Source organism: Manis pentadactyla, chromosome 7, assembly GCF_030020395.1.
Source record: "Manis pentadactyla isolate mManPen7 chromosome 7, mManPen7.hap1, whole genome shotgun sequence".
NCBI classification, from domain to species: domain Eukaryota; kingdom Metazoa; phylum Chordata; class Mammalia; order Pholidota; family Manidae; genus Manis; species Manis pentadactyla.
This window is the reverse complement of record NC_080025.1, coordinates 119,122,349-119,144,807: the sequence shown is the minus strand read 5'-3', so window position 1 is coordinate 119,144,807 and position 22,459 is coordinate 119,122,349.

Sequence of the window (22,459 nt, the reverse complement as noted above, 5' to 3'; positions counted from 1 at the left end):
AGAAACCTTACAGGCCAGAGGAGAATGACATGATATATTTAATGAAATGAAACAGAAGGGCCTTGAACCAAGGATACTGTATCCAGCACGACTATCATTTAAATATGATGGAGGGATTAAACAATTCTCAGACAAGCAAAAGCTGAGGGAAATTGCCTCCCACAAACCACCTCTACAGGGCATCTTACAGGGACTGCTCTAGATGGGAGCACTCCTACAAAGAGCACAGAACAAAACACCCAACATATGAAGAATGGAGGAGGAAGAATAAGAACGGAGAGAAGAAAAGAATCTTCAGACAGTGTATATAACAGCTCAATAAGTGAGCTAAGTTAGGCAGTAAGATACTAAAGAGGCTAACCTTGAACCTTTGGTAACCACACATTTAAAGCCTGCAATGGCAATAAGTACATATCTTTCAATAGTCACCCTAAATGTAAATGGACTGAATGCACCAATCAAAAGACACAGAGTAATAGAATGGATAAAAAAGCAAGACCCATCTATATGCTGCTTACAAGAAACTCACCTCAAACCCAAAGACATGCACAGGCTAAAAGTCAAGGGATGGAAAAACATATTTCAGGCAAACAACAGTGAGAAGAAAGCAGCGGTTGCAGTACTAATATCAGACAAAATAGACTTCAAAACAAAGAAAGTAACAAGAGATAAAGAAGGACACTACATAATGATAAAGGGCTCAGTCCAACAAGAGGATATAACCATTCTAAATATATATGCACCCAACACAGGAGCACCAGCATATGTGAAACAAATACTAACAGAACTAAAGGGGGAAATAGAATGCAATGCATTCATTTTAGGAGACTTCAACACACCACACATCAAAAAGAATAGATCCACTGGGCAGAAAATAAGTAAGGACACAGAGGCACTGAACAACACACTAGAACAGATGGACCTAATAGACATCTACAGAACTCTACATCCAAAAGCAACAGGATATACATTCTTCTCAAGTGCACATTGAACATTCTCCAGAATAGACCACATACTAGGCCACAAAAAGAGCCTCAGTAAATTCCAAAAGATTGAAATTCTACCAACCAACTTTTCAGACCACAAAGGTATAAAACTAGAAATAAATTCAACAAAGAAAACAAAAATGCTCACAAACACATGGAGGCTTAACAACATGCTCCTAAATAAACAATGGATCAATGAACAAATTAAAATAGAGATCAAGGAATATATGGAAACAAATGACAACAACACAAAGCCCCAACTTCTGTGGGACGCAGCAAAAGCAGACTTAAGAGGAAAGTATGTAGTGATACAGGCATATTTAAAGAAGGAAGAACAATCCCAAATGAATAGTCTAATGTCACAATTATCAAAATTGGAAAGAGAAGAACAAATGAGGCCTAAAGTCAGCAGAAGGAGGGATATAATAAAGATAAGAGAAGAAATAAACAAAATTGAGGAGAATAAAACAATAGCAAAAATCAATGAAACCAAGAGCTAGTTCTTGGAGAAAATAAAAAAAATACATAAGCCTGTAGCCAAACTTATCAAGAGAAAAAGAGAATCAACACAAATTAACAGAAACAAAAATGAGAACGGAAAAATCACGATAGACTCCACAGAAATACAAAGAATTATTAAAGACTACTATGAAAACCTACATGCCAACAAGCTGGAAAACCTAGAAAAAAATGGACAACTTCCTAGAAAAATACAACCTTCCAAGACTGACCAAGGAAGAAACACAAAAGTTAAACAAACCAATTACGAGCAAAGAAATTGAAGCGGTAATCAAAAAACTACCCAAGAAAAAAACCCCTGGGCCAGATGGATTTACCTTGGAATTTTACCAGACATACAGAGAAGATATAATACCCATTCTCCTTAAAGTTTTCCAAAAAATAGAAGAGGAGGGACTACTCCCAAACTCATTCTATGAAGCCAACATCACCCTAATACCAAAACCAGGCAAAGACACCACCAAAAAAGAAAATTACAGACCAATATCCCTGATGAATGTAGATATAAAAATACTCAATAAAATATTAGCAAACAGAATTCAAAAATATATCAAGAGGATCATACACCACGACCAAGTGGGATTCATCCCAGGGATGCAAGGATGGTACAACATCCAAAAATCCATCAGCATCATCCACCACATCAACAAAAAGAAAGACAAAATCACATGATCATCTCCATAGATGCTGAAAAAGCATTCGATAAAATTCAACATCCATTCATGATAAAAACTCTCAGCAAAATGGGTATAGAGGGCAAGTACCTCAACATAATAAAGGTCATATACGATAAACCCACAGCCAACATCATACTGAACAGCGAGAAGCTGAAAGCTTTTCCTCTGAGATCGTGAACAAGACAGGGATGCCCACTCTCCCCACTGTTATTTAACATAGTACTGGAGGTCCTAGCCACAGCAATTAAACAAAACAAAGAAATACAAGGAATCCAGATTGGTAAAGAAGAAGTTAAACTGTCACTATTTGCAGATGACATGATATTGTACATAAAAAACCCTAAAGACTCCACTCCAAAACTACTAGAACTGATATCAGAATACAGCAAAGTTGCAGGATACAAAATTAACACACAGAAATCTGTGGTATTCCTATACACTAGCAATGAGCCAATAGAAAGAGAAATCAGTAAGACAATTCCTTTCACAATTGCATCAAAAAGAATAAAATACCTAGGAATAAACTAACCAAAAAAGTGAAAGACCTATATCCTGAAAACTATAAGACACTCTTAAGAGAAGTTAAAGAGGACACTAACAAATGGAAACTCATCCCATGCTCCTGGTTAGGAAGAATTAATATAATCAAAATGGCCATCCTGCCCAAAGCAATATATACAGATTTGACGCAATCCCTATCAAATTACCAACAACATTCTTTGATGAACTGGAAAAAATAGTACAAAAATTCATATGGAAACACCAAAGACCCTGAAGAGCCAAAGCAATCCTGAGAAAGAAGAATAAAGTGGGGGGGATCTCACTTCCCAATTTCAAGCTCTACTACAAAGCCATAGTAATCAAGACAATTTGGTACTGGCACAAGAGCAGAGCCACAGACCAGTGGAACAGACTAGAGAATCCAGACATTAACCCAAACATATATGGTCAATTAATATTTGATAAAGGGGCCATGGACATACAATGGGGAAATGACAGTCTCTTCAACAGATGGTGCTGGCAGAACTGGACAGCTACATGTAAGAGAATGAAACTGGATCACTGTCTAAACCCATGCACAAAAGTAAATTCAAAATGGATCAAAGACCTGAATGTAAGTCATGAAACCATAACACTCTTAGAAAAAAACATAGGCAAAAACCTCTTAGACATAAACATGAGTGACTTCTTCTTGAACATATCTCCCCGGGCAAGGAAAACAACAGCAAAATTGAACAAGTGAGACTATATTAAGCTGAAAAGCTTCTGTACAGCAAAAGACACCATCAATAGAACAAAAAGGATCCCTACAGTATGGGAGAATATATTTGTAAATGACAGATCTGATAAAGACTTGACATCCAAAATATATAAAGAACTCACCCACCTCAACAAACTATAAACTAATAATCCAATTAAAAAATGGACAGAGGAACTGAACAGACAGTTCTCCAAAAAAGAAATACAGATGGCCAACAGACACATGAAAAGATGCTCCACATCACTAGTTATCAGAGAAATGCAAATTAAAAACACAATGAAGTATCACCTCACTCCAGTAAGGATGGCTGCCATCCAAAAGTCAAACAACAACAAATGTTGGCGAGGTTGTAGAGAAAGGGGAACCCTCCTACACTGCTGGTGGGAATGTAAATTAGTTCAACCATTGTGGAAAGCAGTATGGAGGTTCCTCAAAATGCTCAAAATAGACTTACCATTTGATCCAGGAATTCCACTCCTAGGAATTTACCCTAAGAATGCAGCACTCAAGTTTGAAAAAGACAGATGCACCCCTATGTTTATCGCAGCACTATTTACAATAGCCAAGAATTGGAAGCAACCTAAGTGTCCATCAGTAGATGAATGGATAAAGGAGATGTGGTACATATACACAATGGAATATTACTCAGCCATAAGAAGAAAACAAATCCTACCATTTGCAACAACATGGATGGGGCTAGAGGGTATTATGCTCAGTGAAATAAGTGAATTGGAGAAAGAGAAATACCAAATGATTTCACTCATCTTTGGAGTATAAGAACAAAGGAAAAACTGAAGGAACAAAACAGCAGCAGAATCACAGAACCCAAGAATGGACTAACAGGTACCAAAGGGAAAGGGACTGGGGAGGATGGGTGGGTAGGGAGGTATAAGGTGGGGAAGAAGAAAGTGGGTATTATGATTAGCGTGCATAATGGGGGGGTGGGAGAAAGGGGAGGGCTGTACAACACAGAGAAGACAAGTAGTGATTATACAACATTTTGCTATGCTGATGGACAGTGACTGTAAAGGGGTTTTTGGGGGAGTCCTGGTATAAGGGAGAGCCTAGTAAACATAATATTCTTAATGTAATCATAGATTAATGATTAAAAAAAAAAGGGGGATTACTCCCTGATATTATATATAACTAACTGTAGATCAACGATTAATACATGCTTTAAATATCCTTAATTTTGATCATTTAAAGGGTGTCAGATGATCAGCTATGAAAGTACATTTTTCTGATAATATTCCTTTCTCTAAAAAAAAAAAAAGCAGTTCCTGTGTGGTGACCTCCAATAAGTTCTTCACAATGATATGAAGGGCATATCAAAGTGTGGGCAAAGGGTTTGTTTGTGTTTATACAGAGGATCAAAGCCTAATTTAGCTACTAAGAAAACGAATTAAGATACGATATGAAGAAGAACTTCCAACATCAACATTCTCTGGAAGAGTCATTCCAGAAGATGACCATGAAAAAACCTCAACAATGATCCTGGCGCTGTTGCAGTTGTAGCTGCATTCATCCCACCGGTTCCTGGACTTGCCATGGGAATGAAGAAGGAGATATCTAAGCTGGCCTGTGCATACAGCAAAACAACAAATTTGACTGGATCTATACTGTCGGAACTCAACCAAGAATTAGGAGAAGTGCAAGTTGCAGTGCTCCAAAATCTTGCGACTATAGACTATCTACTGTTAAAAGAACATATGTGATGCGAACAGTTTCCAGGAATGTGTTGTTTTAATTTGATATTTCTCAAACTATTCCAATTCAGTTAGACAATATCCATCATATCATTGATAAGTTTTCACAAATGCCTAGGGTGCCTAACTGGTTTTTTTGGTTTCACTGGATATGGCTGGTAATTGTAGGTCTGCTTTGGTTATGTAGCTGTATTCCTATTATGTTAATGTGTGCATGCAATTTAATTAGTAGTTTAAAAACTATACATGCTTATGTTACACTACAAGAAGATATGTCAAAGAAATAATCAATCTTCCCATATTTTCTTCCGTCTGCTACTTCTATAGCTATTCTTCTTCCTTCCTAATTACAACCCTTAAGTAGAATTCGTGCCTCATATAGAAATTACTGAGTATCATAATTCTTCCAAGTGGTAAAGATACCTCAAGACAAATGCTGGGCATAGAAGCCACAGGGCATAAATCTGCAAAGAAGTAAAGAGCTAAGCTTTTCAAACAATATTGCTTTTCTCTCACTTACCAACTTTATATTGACCTGTATTGCCCCGGAAGATGACTGGTTAGCCAGAGAGGGGTAAAATTCCTCAAGGGAGGTACAACCTAAGACAGGCACAGTCGCAGGGGGGCCATCAGGTAAGGAATTGGGGATCAACAGAGGTGAGGCTGAGAACCTCACCCACCCTGTTTTGAGAGAAATCTTCTGCATCTGTGGATGTTTTGTTGCCCTTGTCTAGCTTGGATTAACACATAGTCTACAGGCACACACCTGATCATCTACATTTGCTCTCTTACAACACTAAACTATGTTTTCTACCTTTATCTTGCATCTACCTACCACTTCAGCATTTTATTAAAAATAATAATAATAAGGGATAAATGTGGGATTCACATATAAATCAAGTATAAAAATTAAACAAATATTCACATTTGACCTGATTGTTTATAGTTCATAATGCGTGATCAAAACCGAAAGTTTCTGTGATGACTGCCCTTGCACTGTTCACCATGTAAGAACTTATTCACTATGTAAGAATTTGTTCACCTTCTAAGAACTTGTTCATTATGCTTCAGAAGATTGGGGACTGTTGAGAATTAGGCTTGGGGTTGATTAATGATTGTGCATTGAGTCCCCTATACAGAATTTTATTGTTGTTAATAACCATTTGATCAATAAATATGAGAGATGCCCTCTCAAAAAAAAAATCCTTAAAACAAATCATATACTTAAAAATAAGGTAAGAAAATAAATCTTTTAAAGGAAAAAAGAGGTGAATATTGTGTGACCTTGGGTTTGGTGGGGAGTTTTAGATACAATAACAAAACACAATTCATGTATGAAAAACTAAGCTGAACTTTATTAAAATTCAAATTATTTGATCTGCTAAAAACACTGCTAAAAGAATGAAAACACAAATCACTACTGGGAGAAATATTTGGAAATCACATGTGAATTTGTATCCAAATTATATAATTAACTCTTAATATATAACCATTAAAAATAACAATAACTTAAAAGTACATAAATAACCTGCACAGAGACCACAGCAAATATATGAGTTGCAAATAAGCATATGAAAATTTCAACATCATTTGGCTTTACAGAAGTGCAAATTCAAATAACCATTTTTTAATAAACACCTATTAGAATGGCTAAAATTCAAAAATAAATCTTACAACATGAATCCCTGGTGGGCATGAAGTGATAGGAAAACACACCTATTCTAAGATAGAGCAATCAGATAGAGCAATCATGATCTTCTATATGTACCCAAATGATTCAAAATATATGTCTACACCCAAAAAACTATGTAAGAATGTTTACAGCAGCCACTTTCTTAATCACCAAAAAATGCCAGCAATTAAAATGGTATTTTAATACAATCCATAGGTGGATGAACAAATGAGTTGTGGAACATCAAACAGTGGAATACTATTCAGCAATAAACATGAATTAGCACTAGACTTATTGTGGTGATCATTTTGCAATGTAGACCACTCTTAAATCATAATATTGTATACCTGAAACTAATATAATGTTGTATGTCACTTATACCTCAAATTTTTTTAAAAAGTTGAAAAAAAATTGTTCAACTATTAGAGTGTTCTGTAATTTATCAGTAAGAAATTATTTGAAAGAAAATCAATTAGCTGTCCAGCCCCACAGAATTATGGTTGAATCTTAGTTGTGGTTGATAAGTAAAAAAGCCAATCTGAAAAGGCTATATGATGTATAATTCCATTTATATAAATTTTAGAAAAGGAAAAACTATAGACTTGGTCAATGACTTAGTGACTTACAGGGGTATGGGATTGTTTGCATGCTGAATAGACGGAGCACAAGTTATTTCTGGGGGGTGGTGACATAAGATATATTTTGTATGATATTGCAATGATGGATACTTGGCACAATGCATTTGTTAAAACCCATAGAACTTTACAGCACACAGACCTGAATTATAGTGTATGCAAATTTTTAAAAATCATCTAGGAGATAAGGTGATCCCAGATGGGTGTAGACTGTGACAAATGAATCTAGTTGTATAACAAAAGTTTTATATTACCTCATCTATGAAGGGAGGCTGAAATGATGCTGACCTAAGGGACTCTGGAAATGAACGGAGAACATACAAGATAATCCTGGAGAATCCCGTAGTGCAAAAACGCACACAACCATCAAAAGCACAATTATGGAATAGTGTAAAGGGACATGGAAGCCAACTGAAGGGGCCTTCCATGGCCAATAATGCAGTACTGGATTGTAACCCAAGGTATAAAATAAATAACAATGAGTTCATATTGATAGAAATAAGTGATTTTAGTAAGTAAACGGGGAAACAAAATAAGTAGATAGGGAGAGAAAAATTACAAATAAATTATGTAGATACTCCTCCCTCAAGGAAATGATATATAACTCTTTCTCTTTGCGAGATGCTTATAGTAACTTCCTGTCAAAGAATATAGAATGTAAACTGGGAAAAAATAATCTCATTACAGTGTAGAAATGTGAAGAAAAACTACCTCAGTGTGGTGATTAGCTTTATCAAGGGTGCTAAATCATTGATAGCATGTACACTTGATATGATGTGTTGACAATGGAAACTTACCTCTGCAGTCTTTCGTCTAAAAATCCACAACCCCAGTCGATACATGAAATAAGCATCAGTAAAACCTCAAATGAAAACATTCTGCAAAAAATCTGACCTGTACTTCTCAAAATTGTTAAGATCATTAAAATAAAAGAAACTCTAAGAAACACAATCTAGAGTAATCTACAGAGACATGATACTAAATTGTGCTATCCTGCATAAGATCTTGGAACAGAAAAAAGACATTAGGTAAAAACTAATAATATATGAATAAAACATGGACTTTAGTTAATAATCTACTGTGTACAGGGTATATGGGAACTCTCTGGATTATATTCACAACTTTTCTGTAAACCTAAAACACTTCTAAAATAGAATTTACTTAGAAAGTGAGTTTCTTAGGCTTCAGTAATTTATATAAGACTACATTTTAAGAAGTAGAATTAAACTGAACCAAGGTCTTCTTTATTCCAAACTTGTACAAAGCATGGTCTTAATTAAAAAATATTGAATAATTTATTAAATACTGAACTTTCTGTATAAGCGAGCTTTTTCAGGATGGTTTAGGCGAGCTAACTTAATTCACAGAAGGTATATTTTATTCAGACCTACCTCACCTTCACAGTTCAACCTAATAATGTAATTTTTTTCCCAGTGCTATGAAGTGGTGGTGGAGGGTTATGTGACTATTTATTGTATATATAAAAGAAAAGACAAGCAGAGATCGACCAATTTCTCTTTCTCATACATTTCACATATGCCCTGGTGAAAGATGTTGAAAATGCAGATGTTCTGTATCAGTATGATGGTGCTGCAGATGTAACTGATGTCAGTACCTTCTTTTGTAGAATGGCTTTACCTGGAACTGGGCTCTCATTTTCAACTGGTGGACTTTATCTTAACGGAGAAATCCTCAGGAAGAACTTGGTCTGAGAATGCTATCTGAATAAACAAGATACGCACTATTGGAGCCCTCCTCTTTGCCTGGAGTCCAATCCTTCTGTCCTTGAAAGCAATAGTCACCAGTGCCTCATACTCTTTAAGAGCATAAAGCTATCATGAAAGGGGCTAGAAGGGACAGGAGGAAAGCTGTGAGATAGTAAATGAATACAATTTGAACTGCTACATTTGAATAAATTATATTGCAATAAAAATTTATATACCATTCATGTTATGTATCTTTCAATAGCGTTTATAACCACTGTGATGTTCTTATTAAATATATTCTTAATTATTTTAGGTATTTGTGTATATAACTTTATTATTTCAATTTCCAGATTTCTAATTATTAAATATTAGGGCTGGGGTGGCAGAGAGATGCTGGGAGAAAGTGACTTGCACATTCCTAGGATAAATTTTTCCCTAAATACCCCTAAACTGTTGCTCCACCCATTATTCTTTCATTATTCAGGTAGAATGAATTACCTGATCACTGAAATATGAAAAAAACCTTTGGTGTGTAACTCAGCTCTCTCCAGCTTCCTTGCTTTTGGGAGTTTGGTTTGGTACATACAGGAAAGATACATTCTGATTAACCCCAAGTTTAACAGAGACAGACCTTCATGTGGCCTCCTCATCGAACACTGGTACCTAAGTGCATAGGCAAGTTTATCAAATTTGGGGTTTCAGCATTAAAATGCCTATGAAGTGTAGATTACTGCACATCTACACGTCATTCTCTAATATCAATATGTTTTGTAAAATAAATGATATGCTTATTCCTGTTCATACTTGTTTTCAGTCTCAATTGATTCCAAACTGAGATGGGGAACACAGGTATGATAGTAACTGTGATTGCCTCACGCCCCAGCAGCAGACTAGAGAAAAATCATGTTTATTTTTTTGTGTGGGTTTATTCATGTTTTAAATGTATTTTATTTTAGTTAGTTTGCTCTTTGGAAGTTAGGTCCTGAAGTGGGTGATTAATACTGTGTTTTGAGGTAGCTAGAAGGTACTCTGGATGATCTGTGGCTGACATTGTTCTGCATGACCCGATACAAGGCGGAGGACTGTCCCCTGTCTGGTCGCCATGCCACCTCCCAGCTCTAGAGCTGGAGAACAAACAGACAGCAGACTTGCTGAGCTCCATCTCCATCCAGCACGCCAAGAGACCAGGGAGAATTTTTTCTATGAGGGCACAGTTTAACCAATGTTTTGTTCTTTTCTGATATTCCGAAGCTTAACTGATACAACTGTATTCATACCAAGAGGGGATGGGGGACAAGCAATCTACACTTGCCGCCCCTATTAGATTCCAGGAAGCTCCGAGGTCCCACATATTCCAGACCTAGCACATGGCACTGCTGGGGTCAAAAGCTGCTTTCGGGGGACATGCAGACGAGATCCAGTTAAAAGTGAAAAGAATCTAAGAAATATTTTAACTGCTAACTTTACAGAGTCCTCTTCTTACTCTCTCTGCTTTCAATTTACTTTAAAAACAAAAACAAAACAATTTTCTCTTTATGAAACCTGGTCATAATCATGGCCTATGATTTATCAGTGAAGGTGGAGGGTGCTAGGGAAGCGGGGTGGTGCTGAAACAATTCTTGATGAATAGGGGAAGCCCCAAATCAAACTAAGACCATTTTACTTTTTCTCATCCCTATCAAGAAATTCTAAACAGACATATTAGATCATGTAATTAGGCTAGCTATTTGCCTAAATATTTCTATTTTAGCCTTGAAAAAGTCAATTAGTACCTGATAATTGTTTTTAACACACACTTTATTTCTTTTTTTCTTTTTTTCTTTTTTCTTTTGAGAGGGCATCTATCATATTTATTGATCAAATGGTTGTTAACAACAATAAAATTCTGTATAGGGGACTCAATGCTCAATGCACAATCATTAATCCACCCCAAGCCTAATTCTTGTCAGTCTCCAATCTTCTGAAGCATAATGAGCAAGTTCTTACATGGTGGACAAATTCTTACATAGTGAATAAGTTCTTACATGGTGAACAGTACATGGGCAGTCATCACAGAAACTTTCAGTTTTCATCAAGCATTATGAACTATAAACAATCAGGTCAAATATGAATATTCATTTGATTTTTATACTTGATTTATATGTGGATACCACATTTCTCTCTTTATTATTATTATTTTTAATAAAATGCTGAAGCGGTAAGTAGATGCAAGATAAAGGTAGAAAACATAGTATTAGTGCTGTAAGAGGGCAAATGTAGATGATCAGGTGTGTGCCTATAGACTAAGTATTAATCCAAGCTAGACTAGGGCATCAAAACATCCACGGATGCAGAAGATTTCTCTCAAAACACGGGTGGTGAGGTTCTAAGTCTCACCTCTGTTGATCCCCAATTTCTCACCTGATGGCCTCCCTGCGACTGTGCCTGTCTTAGGTTGTTCCTCCCTTGAGGAATCTTACCCGTCTCTGGCTAACCAGTCATCTTCCGGGGCCATACAGGGAAATGTGAAGTTGGTAAGTGAGAGAGAAGCCATATTGTTTGAAAAGGTTAGCTTTTTACTTCTTTGCAGATTTATGCCCTGTGGCTTCTATGCCCAGCATTTGTCTTGAGGTATCTTTACCACTTGGAGGAATTATGATACTCGGTAAATTCGATATGAGGCACGAATTCTATTTAAGGGTTGTAATTAGGAAGGAAGAAGAAAAGCTATAGAAGTAGCAGATGGAAGAAAACATGGGAAGATTGATTATTTCTTTGACATATCTTCTTGTAGAGTAACTTCAGCATGTATAGGTTTTAAACTACTAATTAAATTGCATGCACACACATTAACATAATAGGAATACAGTTACATAACCAAAGCAGATCCATAATTACCAGCCATCTCCAGTGAGGCCAAGAAAACCAGTTAGGCACCCTAGGCATTTGTGAAAATTTATCTATGATATGGTGGATATTGTCCAACTGAACTTGAACAGTCTGAGAGAAATCAGACAAATTAAAACAACCCATTCCTGGGGACTGTTCACATCCCATATGTTCTTTTAACAGTAAATAGTCTGTAGTTGTAAGATTTTGGAGTGCTACAACTTGCACTTCTCCTAATTCTTGGTTGAGTTCCAACAGTATAGATCCAGTCAAATTTGTTGTTTTACTGTATGCACAGGCCAGCTTAGATATCTCCTTCATCATTCCCATGGCAAGTCCAGGAAACGGTGGGATGAATACAGCTACAGCTGTAGCAGCGCCTGGATCTTTGTTGAGGTTTTTTGATGATCATCTTCTGGTATGACTCTTCCAGAGAGTGCTGATGTTGGAAGTTCTTCTTCATATCCTATCTTAGTTCATTTTCTGGGTAGCCCAATTAGGCTTTGATCCTCTGTATAAACACAAACAGACCCTTTGCCCACACTTTGATATGCCCTTTATACCATTCTGTAGAACTCATTGGAGGTCACCACACAGGAACTGCTTTTTTTTTTCTTTTTAAGAGAAAGGAATATTATCAGAAAAATGTACCTCCATAGCCGATCATCTGACACCCCTTAAGTGATCAAAATTAAAGATATTTAAAGCATGCATTAATCGTGGATCTACAGTTAGTTTTATCCTATCAGGGAGTAATCCCCCTTTTCTTTCTTTCTTTTTTTTTTTGTTATCATTAATCTACACTTACATGAAGAATATTATGTTTACTAGGCTCTCCTCTATACTAGGTACCCCCTATAAACCCCTTTACAGTCACTGTCCATCAGCATAGCAAAATGTTGCAGAATCACTACTTGTCTCCTCTGTGTTGTACAGCCCTCCTCTTTCACCCCCCCCATTATGCATGCTAATCTTAATATCCCCCTTCTTTTTGCCCCCCCTTATCCCTCCCTACCCACCCATCCTCCTAGTCCCTTTCTCTTTGGTACCTGTTAGTCCATTCTTGAGTTCTGCGATTCCGCTGCTGTTTTATTCCTTCAGTTTTTCCTTTGTTCTTATACTCCACAGATGAGAGAAATCATTTGGTATTTCTCTTTCACCACTTGGCTTATTTCACTGAGCATAATACTCACCATGTTGCTGCAAATGGTAGGATTTGCCCTCTTCTTATGGTTGAGTAGTATTCCATTGTGTATATGTACCACCTCTTCATTATCCATTCATCTACCGATGGACATTTAGGTTGCTTCCAATTCTTGGCTATTGAAAAAATTGTGCTGCAATAAACATAGAAGTGCATCTGTCCTTCTCAAACTTGATTGCTATGTTCTTAGGGTAAATTCCTAGGCGTGGAATTCCTGGGTCAAATGGTGAGTCTGTTTTGAGCATTTTGAGGAAGCTCCATACTGCTTTCCACAATGGTTGAACTAATTTACATTCCCACCAGCACTGTAGGAGGGTTCCCCTTTCTCCACAGCCTCGCCAACATTTGTTGTTGTTTGTCTTTTGGATGGCAGCCATCCTTACTGGTGTGAGGTGGTACCTCATTGTAGTTTTAATTTGCATTTCTCTGATAATTAGCGATGTGGAGCATCTTTTCATGTGTCTGTTGGCCATCTGAATTTCTTTTTTGGAGAACTGTCTGTTCAGTTCCTGTGCCCATTTTTTAATTGGATTATTTGTTTTTTGTTTGTTGAGGCATGTGAGCTCTTTATATATTCTGGACGTCAAGCCTTTATTGGATCTGTCACTTAGAAATATATTCTCCCATACTGTAGGGTTCCTTTTTGTACTATTGATGGTGTCTTTTGCTGTACAGAAGCTTTTCAGCTTAATATAGTCCCACTTGTTCATTTTTGCTGTTGTTTTCCTTGCCCAGGGAGATATGTTCAAGAAGAGGTCACTCATGTTTATGTCTAAGAGGTTTTTGCCTAGGTTTTTCCAAGAGTTTAATGGTTTCATGACTTATATTCAGGTCTTTGATCCATTTTGAATTTACTTTTGTGTATGAGGTTAGACTATGGTCCAGTTTCATTCTCCTACATGTAGCTGTCCAGTTTTGCCAGCACCATCTGTTGAAGAGACTGTCATTTCGCCATTGTATGTCCATGGCTCCTTTATCAAATATTATTTGACCATATATGTTTGGGTTAATGTCTGGAGTCTCTAGTCTGTTCCACTGATCTGTGGCTCTGTTTTTGTGCCAGTACCAAATTGTCTTGATTACTATGGCTTTATTGTGGAGCTTGAAGCTGGGGTGTGAGATCCCCCCTACTTTATTCTTCTTTCTCAGGATTACTTTGGCTATTCAGGGTCTTTGGTGTTTCCATATGAATTTTTGAATTATTTGTTCCAGTTCATTGAAGAATGTTGCTGGTAGTTTGATAGGGATTGCATCAAATCTGTATATTGCTTTGGGCAGGAGGGCCATTTTGATGATATTAATTCTTCCTAGCCACGAGCATGGGATGAGTTTCCATTTGTTAGTGTCCCCTTTGATTTCTCTTAGAAGTGACTTGTAGTATTCAGAGTATAGGTCTTTCACTTCTTTGGTTAGGTTTATTCCTAGGTATTTTATTCTTTTTGATGCAATTGTGAATGGAGTTGTTTTCCTGATTTCTCTTTCTGTTGGTTCATTGTTAGTGTATAGGAAAGCCACAGAATTCCGTGTGTTAATTTTGTATCCTGCAAATTTGCTGTATTCCGATATCAGTTCTAGTAGTTTTGGGGTGGAGTCTTTAGGGTTTTTTATGTACAGTATCATGTCATCTGCAAATAGTGACAGTTTAACTTCTTCTTTACCAATCTGGATTTCTTGTATTTCTTTGTTTTGTCTGATTGCCGTGGCTAGGACCTCCAGTACTATGTTAAATAACAGTGGGGAGAGTGGGCATCCCTGTCTAGTTCCCGATCTCAGAGGAGAAGCTTTCAGCTTCTCACTGTTCAGTATAATGTTGGCTGTGGGTTTATGATATACGGCCTTTATTATGTTGATGTAGTTGCCCTCTATTCCCATTTTGCTGAGAGTTTTTATCATGAATGGATGTTGAATTTTGTCAAATGCTTTTTCAGCATCTATGGAGATGATCATGTGGTTTTTGTCTTTCTTTTTGTTGATGTGGTGGATGATGTTGATGGACTTTCGAATGTTGTACCATCCTTGCATCCCTGGGATGAATCCCACTTGGTCATGGTGTACGATAATTTTGATGTAGTTTTGAATTCGTTTTGCTAATATTTTGTTGAGTATTTTTGCATCTACGTTCGTCAGGGATATTGGTCTGTAGTTTTCTTTTTTGGTGGGGTCTTTGCCTGGTTTTGGTAGTAGGGTGATGTTGGCTTCATAGAATGAGTTTGGGAGTATTCCCTCCTCTTCTATTTTTTGGAAAACTCTAAGGAGAATGGGTATTATGTCTTCCCTGTATGTCTGATAAAATTTTGAGGTAAATCCATCTGGCCTGGGTGTTTTCTTCTTGGTAGTTTTTGATTACCGCTTCAATTTAGTTGCCTGTAGTTGGTCTGTTTAGATTTTCTGTTTCTTTCTGGGTCAGTCGTGGAAGGTTGTATTTTTCTAGGAAGTTGTCCATTTCTCCTAGGTTTCCCAGCTTGTTAGCATATAGGTTTTCATAGTACTCTCTAATAATTCTTTTTATTTCTGTGGGGTCCATCATGATTTTTCCTTTCTTGTTTCTGATTCTGTTGATTTGTGTTGACTCTCTTTTCCTCTTAATAAGTCTGGCTAGAGGCTTATCTATTTTATTTATTTTCTCGAAGAACCAGCTCTTGGTTTCATTGATTTTTGCTATTGTTTTATTCTTCTCAATTTTATTTATTTCTTCTCTGATCTTTATTATGTCCCTCCTTCTGCTGACCTTAGGCCTCATTTGTTCTTCTTTTTCTAATTTCAATAACTGTGACATTACACCATTCATTTGGGATTCTTCTTCCTTCTTTAAATATGCCTGGATTGGTCTATACTTTCCTCTTAAGACTGCTTTCGCTGTATCCCACAGTAGTTGGGGCTTTGTGTTGTTGTTGTTCTTTGTTTCCATATATTGCTGGATCTCCATTTTGATTTGGTCATTGATCCATTGATTATTTAGGAGCATGTTGTTAAGCCTCCATGTGTTTGTGTGCCTTTTTGCTTTCTTTGTACAATTTATTTCTAGTTTTATGCCTTTGTGGTCTGAAAAGTTGGTTGGTAGGATTTCAATCTTTTGGAATTTACTGAGGGTCTTTTTGTGGCCTAGTATGTGGTCTATTCTGGAGAATGTTCCATATGCACTTGAGAAGAATGTGTATCCTGTTGCTTTTGGATGTAAAGTTCTATAGATGTCTATTAGGTCCATCTGTTCTAGTGTGTTGTTCAGTGCCTCTGTGTCCTTACTTATTTTCTGTCTGGTGGATCTGTCCTTTGGAGTGAGTGGTGTGTTGAAGTCTCCCAGAATGAATGCATTGCATTCTATTTCCTCCTTTAGTTCTCTTGGTATTTGTTTCAGATATGTTGGTGCTCCTGTATTGGGTGCATATATATTTATAATGGTTAATCCTCTTGTTGGACTGAGCCCTTTATCATTATGTAATTTCCTTCTTTATCTTTTGTTACTTTCTTTATTTTGAAGTCTGTTTTGTGTGATACTAGTATTGCAATATCTGCTTTATTCTCTCTGTTGTTTGCATGAAATATCTTTTTCCATCCCTTGACTTTAAGTCTGTGCATGTCTTTGGGTTTGAGGTGAGTCTCTTGTAAGCAGCATATGGATGGAACTTGTTTTTTTATCCATTCTATTACTCTGTGTCTTTTGATTGGTGCATTCAGTCCATTTACATTTAGGGTGATTATTGAAAGATATGTACTTATTGCCATTGCAGTCTTTAAGTTTCTGATTACCAAAGGTTCAGGGTTAGCTTCTTTACTATCTTACTGTCTAACTTAACTTGCTTATTGAGCTATTATAAATATGGTCTGATGATTCTTTATTTCTCTCCCTTCTTATTCCTCCTCCCTTCTTCATATTTTGGGTGTTTTGTTCCATGCTCTTTTTAGGAGTGTTCCCATCTAGAGCAGTCCCTGTAAGATGCCCTGTAGAGGTGGTTTGTGGGAGGCAAATTCCCTCAACTTTTGTTTGTCTGGGAATTGTTTAATCCCTCCTTCATATTTAAATGATAATCGTGCTGGATACAGTAGTCTTGGTTCTAGGTCCTTCTATTTCATTGCATTAAGTATATCATGCCATTCTCTTCTGGCCTTTAGGGTTTCTGTTGAGAAGTCTGGTGATATCCTGATGGGTTTTCCTTTGTAGGTGACCTTTTTTTTTTCTCTCTGGCTGCCTTTAATACTTTATCCTTGTCTTTGATCTTTGCCATTTTAATTATTATGTGTCTTGGTGTTGCCCTCCTTGGATCCCTTGTCATGGGAGTTCTGTGTACCTCTGTGATCTGAGAGGCGATTTCCTCCCTTAGTTTGGGGAAGTTTTCAGCAATTATTTCTTCAAAGACACTTTCTATCCCTTTTTCTCTCTCTTCTTCTTCTGGTACCCCTATAATGCGGATATTGTTCCGTTTAGATTGGTCACTCAGCTGTCTTAGAATTCTTTCATTCCTGGAGATCCTTTTAGCTCTCTCTGCATCAGCTTCTCTGAGTTCTTGTTCTCTGTTTTCTAGTCCATTAATGGTCTCTTGCATCTCGTCCATTCTGTTTTGAAGTCCTTCCAGAGCTTGTTTTATTTCTGTATTCTTCTTCCTTAGTTCTTGCATATTTCTCTGCAAGTCCATCAGGATGGTTATGACTTCTGTTTTGAATTCTTTTTCAGGAAGACTGGTTAAATCTATCTCCCCAGGTTTCTTCTCAGGGTAAGATGTAGCAGATGCCGAAGCTGTCTGGGTTTTTCTTGTCTGGATCAAATTTTTTTGCCTTTTTATGTTGTTAGGTGCTATTGACTGTCAGTTGGGAGGGCCAAACTTTCCACTTGCTACTGGCCTTTATTTACTGGGACAACTGCGACCCCTAGTGGCTTGTGTTGGGTACTTGTGTGTAGACTGGGTCTTTGTATCTTGCCCGGCTGGTATGGAGGAAGCTCCCTTGCTGAGGGTGTGGCCAGCCTTAGGCTGCTTCTCTGCTATCGCCACTCCCCAGCGGGGTAATGGATGGGGGGCTGTTTGGCTGTTTACCTCCATGAGGGGTCTCAGAGCTGATGCCCAGGGGGTTAGTGTGCCCAGTTTTCCCTGGATTCCCAGCTGCTGGACTGTGACCTGTGTTGTTTCTGTCCAGCTGTTGCGTCCCTGTCCCTTTAAGACTTTCAAAAAGCACTCGCTTTTCTTTGTCACAGGGGCATCAGCTTCTTGACACGCTCAGAGGTCTTGCTGCCCTGTTTCCCTAGTTTCCAGCCCTCCACGCATGCACTTTGTCTGCGCTCTGGTGTGGATGGCTAGGGCTGGGTGTTTAGCAGTCCTGGGCTCCCTCTCCCTCCCCGCTCCGACTCCTCTCCTCCCTTCGGGAGCTGGGGTGAGGTGCGCTCGGGTCCCGCCGTGCCGGGGCTTGTATCTTACCCCTTTCACCAAGCGCTGGGCTCTCGGACGTGTGGATGTAGTCTGGCTGTTTTCCTGTGTCTTCTGGTCTGTCTTTTAGGATTAGTTGTATTTTTGTATTTTCAAAAATATATATGTTTTTGGGAGGAGATTACCACTGTCCTACTCATGCCGCCATGTTGGCTCCACCCCCACATTCTTTATTTCTTAAGTGTCCTAGTTTGTATGATAAATTAATAGTCACCTTAAATACGGAGCTTTTTTTTTAATTGTTCCTGAACAGTTAAAGTGTAGGGAGAAGTAATTATGGTAGTAGACATTGATTTTCTTTGCAATTAACCTTTAGCTAACCATTCTGAATGTATTTATACTTAATGAATTATAGGGCAGCATCATCATATTTTCACCAAAACTTCAATATATGACTCATTCTGTGGACTTATCAGTATATGCACTTTTAAAATTTATTCTAAGTAATATTTAAAATGTATGTAGTCACAATCTTTTTTATATACTAAATATCAACATTATTTTTGTTGTTGACAAGTATCACCAAGTTATGGTCCTTTCACATATTTATCTTTTAATAATTGTTTTGATTCTTAGCTTGTGTGGTGACCTGTACATCTCTGTGCCTCTCACAACAAACCTAGGAAAAATATTTTATCACTATTGTCATATTACAGGTTCAAAAAATGGAGATAAAAAGATTTAAAGAGCTTTCTCAGAGACACACAGCTAATGAATGACAGAATTAACATTCAAGCTGTGGTTTCTTTTACCCAAAGCTCTGGACTGTGAATCACTATCCTATTTACAGCATCCCTCTTAGAATTCCCCACAGACTAAGGAGCCAGTAGTAACTCATGACTGACACTTACCACCTTACGAAGTTCCAACCACTTTGTCTATCTCTCTAATCCAGCACCTAAACCCAATGCTGCTCTGAGACTTCTTTCCCTGGTGAATCTCCACTGTTTTCCTCTTTTTAGACCCTCATAATTGTGCCCTTAGAGCCTTTAATGCTCAACCTTTTGAATTAAATCCTTTCTCATTTGTGGGCACTCATTTATACATCTCTACTCTTTTCAGTGTTAGTGAACAGTCTCTATGGATATGTCTCCCTTTACAAAAGTGCACTGCCCCATTTGACACATTATTCCTTTCTTTTCCTAGTCCCATCAGAATATGGGAAACCTTGTAGAATATTATGTCAGACATTAGACATGCATGTGAACATAAGTTTGAACAACAGGAAACACAACAAACAGAATGGGGGAGAAAATATTCACCAATAATATTTCCAACAAGCGATTTTTAAACTTGTTCCCATGTCTCTCGGTCCTGGCAATATTTATTCTGAAGATAGAAGAGACATTTCTTAGACCTTAGCTTTATGTTCCTATATATTCATTCAGGAAGATATGATTTAGGTAAAAACACAAGTAATAAAACCAAAAACCCTGTTTCCCATATTGTTTCATTATATGTCTTTATACTTCAGAACCACCATCAGGAACATAGGTGAGCAGTACAGCATTAGGTTTTTCTGAGTCCCTTGAAAATGCCAATCTATAACATCAAAACTTCCAACATCACACTTATGTGCTCAAGTCATATATAACAAAAAGAGGCAATAACATAAGGGAAAAGATGGTCTCTTCAATAAAAGGTTTTGGGAAAACTGGACAGCTACATGCAAAAGAATGAAACTGGGTCACTGCCATAGCACCATACACAAAAACAAACCCAAAATAGAATAAAGACCTTAATATAAGACCTAAAACTATAAAACATCTGGTAGAAAATAAAGGCAGTAAACTTTTGAACATCAGTATTAGCAATTTTCTTTTTTTGGGGGGATATGTCCCCTCAGGTAAGGGAAAGAAAAGCAACCATAAACAAGTGGGACTACATCAAACTAAAAAGCTTCTGCACAGCAAGGCAAACTATAAAAAAAATGGAAATGCAACCTATTGAATTAAATAATATATTTGCAAATGATATATCCAATAAAGAGTTAATTCCCAAAATTTATAATAGACATTTTTCCTAAGAAGATATACAGATGGCCAACAGACATTACTGATTATCAGGGAAATGCAAATCAAAAGCACAATGAGATATAACTTCACACAAGACAGAATGATTAGTATATAAAATACAAAAAATAACATGTGTCGGAGAGGGTGTGAGGAAAAGGGAACTCTTGTGCACTGTTGGTGGGATTACAAATTGATGCAGCCACTATGAAAAACAGTATGGAGTTTCTTCAAAAAATTAAAAAATATAGAAATATCATATGACCCAGTAATTGCACTTCTGAGAATTTACACAAAGAAAACAAAATCACTAATCCAACAAGAAACATGCACTCCTGTGTTTACTGCAGCATTATTTACAACAGCCAAAATATGGAAGCAATCCAAATGTCCATCAGTAGATGGATAAAGAAGATGTGGTACAAATATAAAATGGAATTTTACTCAGCCATAAAAAAAGAATAATAAATTCTGCCATTTATGATAACAGGGATGGACTTAAAGGATACCATGCTAAGTGAAATATGCCAGACATGGAAAGACAAATACCATATAATTTCACTCATATGTGAAATTTAAAAAAATAAACAAAGTAGAAACAGATTCATAAATACAGAGACAAACTGGTGTTCATCATTGGGGAAGGGGTGGGTGGCATTCGCAAAATAAGTGAAAGGGATAAAGAGGCACAGATTTCCAATTATAAAATAACTAAGTTATGGGATGAAAAGTCAGTACAGGGCATATAGTCAATAATATTTTAATATCTTTGCATGGTGACAAAAGGTAACTATACTTACCATCATATGCATGTATATAATTGTTGAATCGCTATATTGTATACCTGAAACAATATAATATTGTTTATCAACTAAAAAAAACCCCCAAAACAAAAACCTCCAACAATCATCACTTAGTTGTAGAATATTATACACACACACACACACATGTATACACACACACATATATCTATATATAATTTTTTTATTTTTTAGAATTAAAAAAATCACCATAAACATAAAATGCATGTATAACTTCATTTGAACCAAACTACAGATGTAGAAAAGCAACAAAAAATAAGAATTGAAAAAGTTCAATGAGCCTTGACCTTCTTTCTAAAGCTTGAGAGAAAATATATTTATAGAACATAATTTGGAGGCTATGTAGTGTTCAATTGCAGTCACATTTTGGCTACTCTAATCTGTATCTCTCTTTATCACATATATAGATATAGATACATACATATCTATATCTATATCTATATCTATCATATGCTACATTAGCTAAATTGCCCTAAGCTACATTATCATTTTCATTTTATTAACTCAGTGATTATTTATCTTCAATAAAACAAGTAGCTATTTGAACTCTCTTACTACATTTACTTCCTAATAATGATTCTGTTATCCCAATATTATGCAGTGTGTCCTATATTAATTCAAGTGATTTTTTTTCCTTTTAGCTAGAAGAAGTTTTGTTTCCAAAGAGGAGAAGCTATATCTTCTAATTTCCAAAACATATTTGCTATAATTGCAAGAATGTTTTCCAAACACTATTTACAGAAATCACATTGATCTTTATGGTGGGTATTATACAGGATTTTAAAATTCAAAGGTCAGAGCCAAATTCAAAACAGCTTACTCAAGGCATGGAAAGGGAAAAATCTGGTCATATTTTTGGTTATTAGAATTAGAGTTAGAATGGCATGACTCTCTCAAATGGCTCCAGAGCACTGACTTTATTTTCCAGGCTATCTTCTCTATGAGGTGAACACTTGTCCACCATTAGTTCCAGGCTCA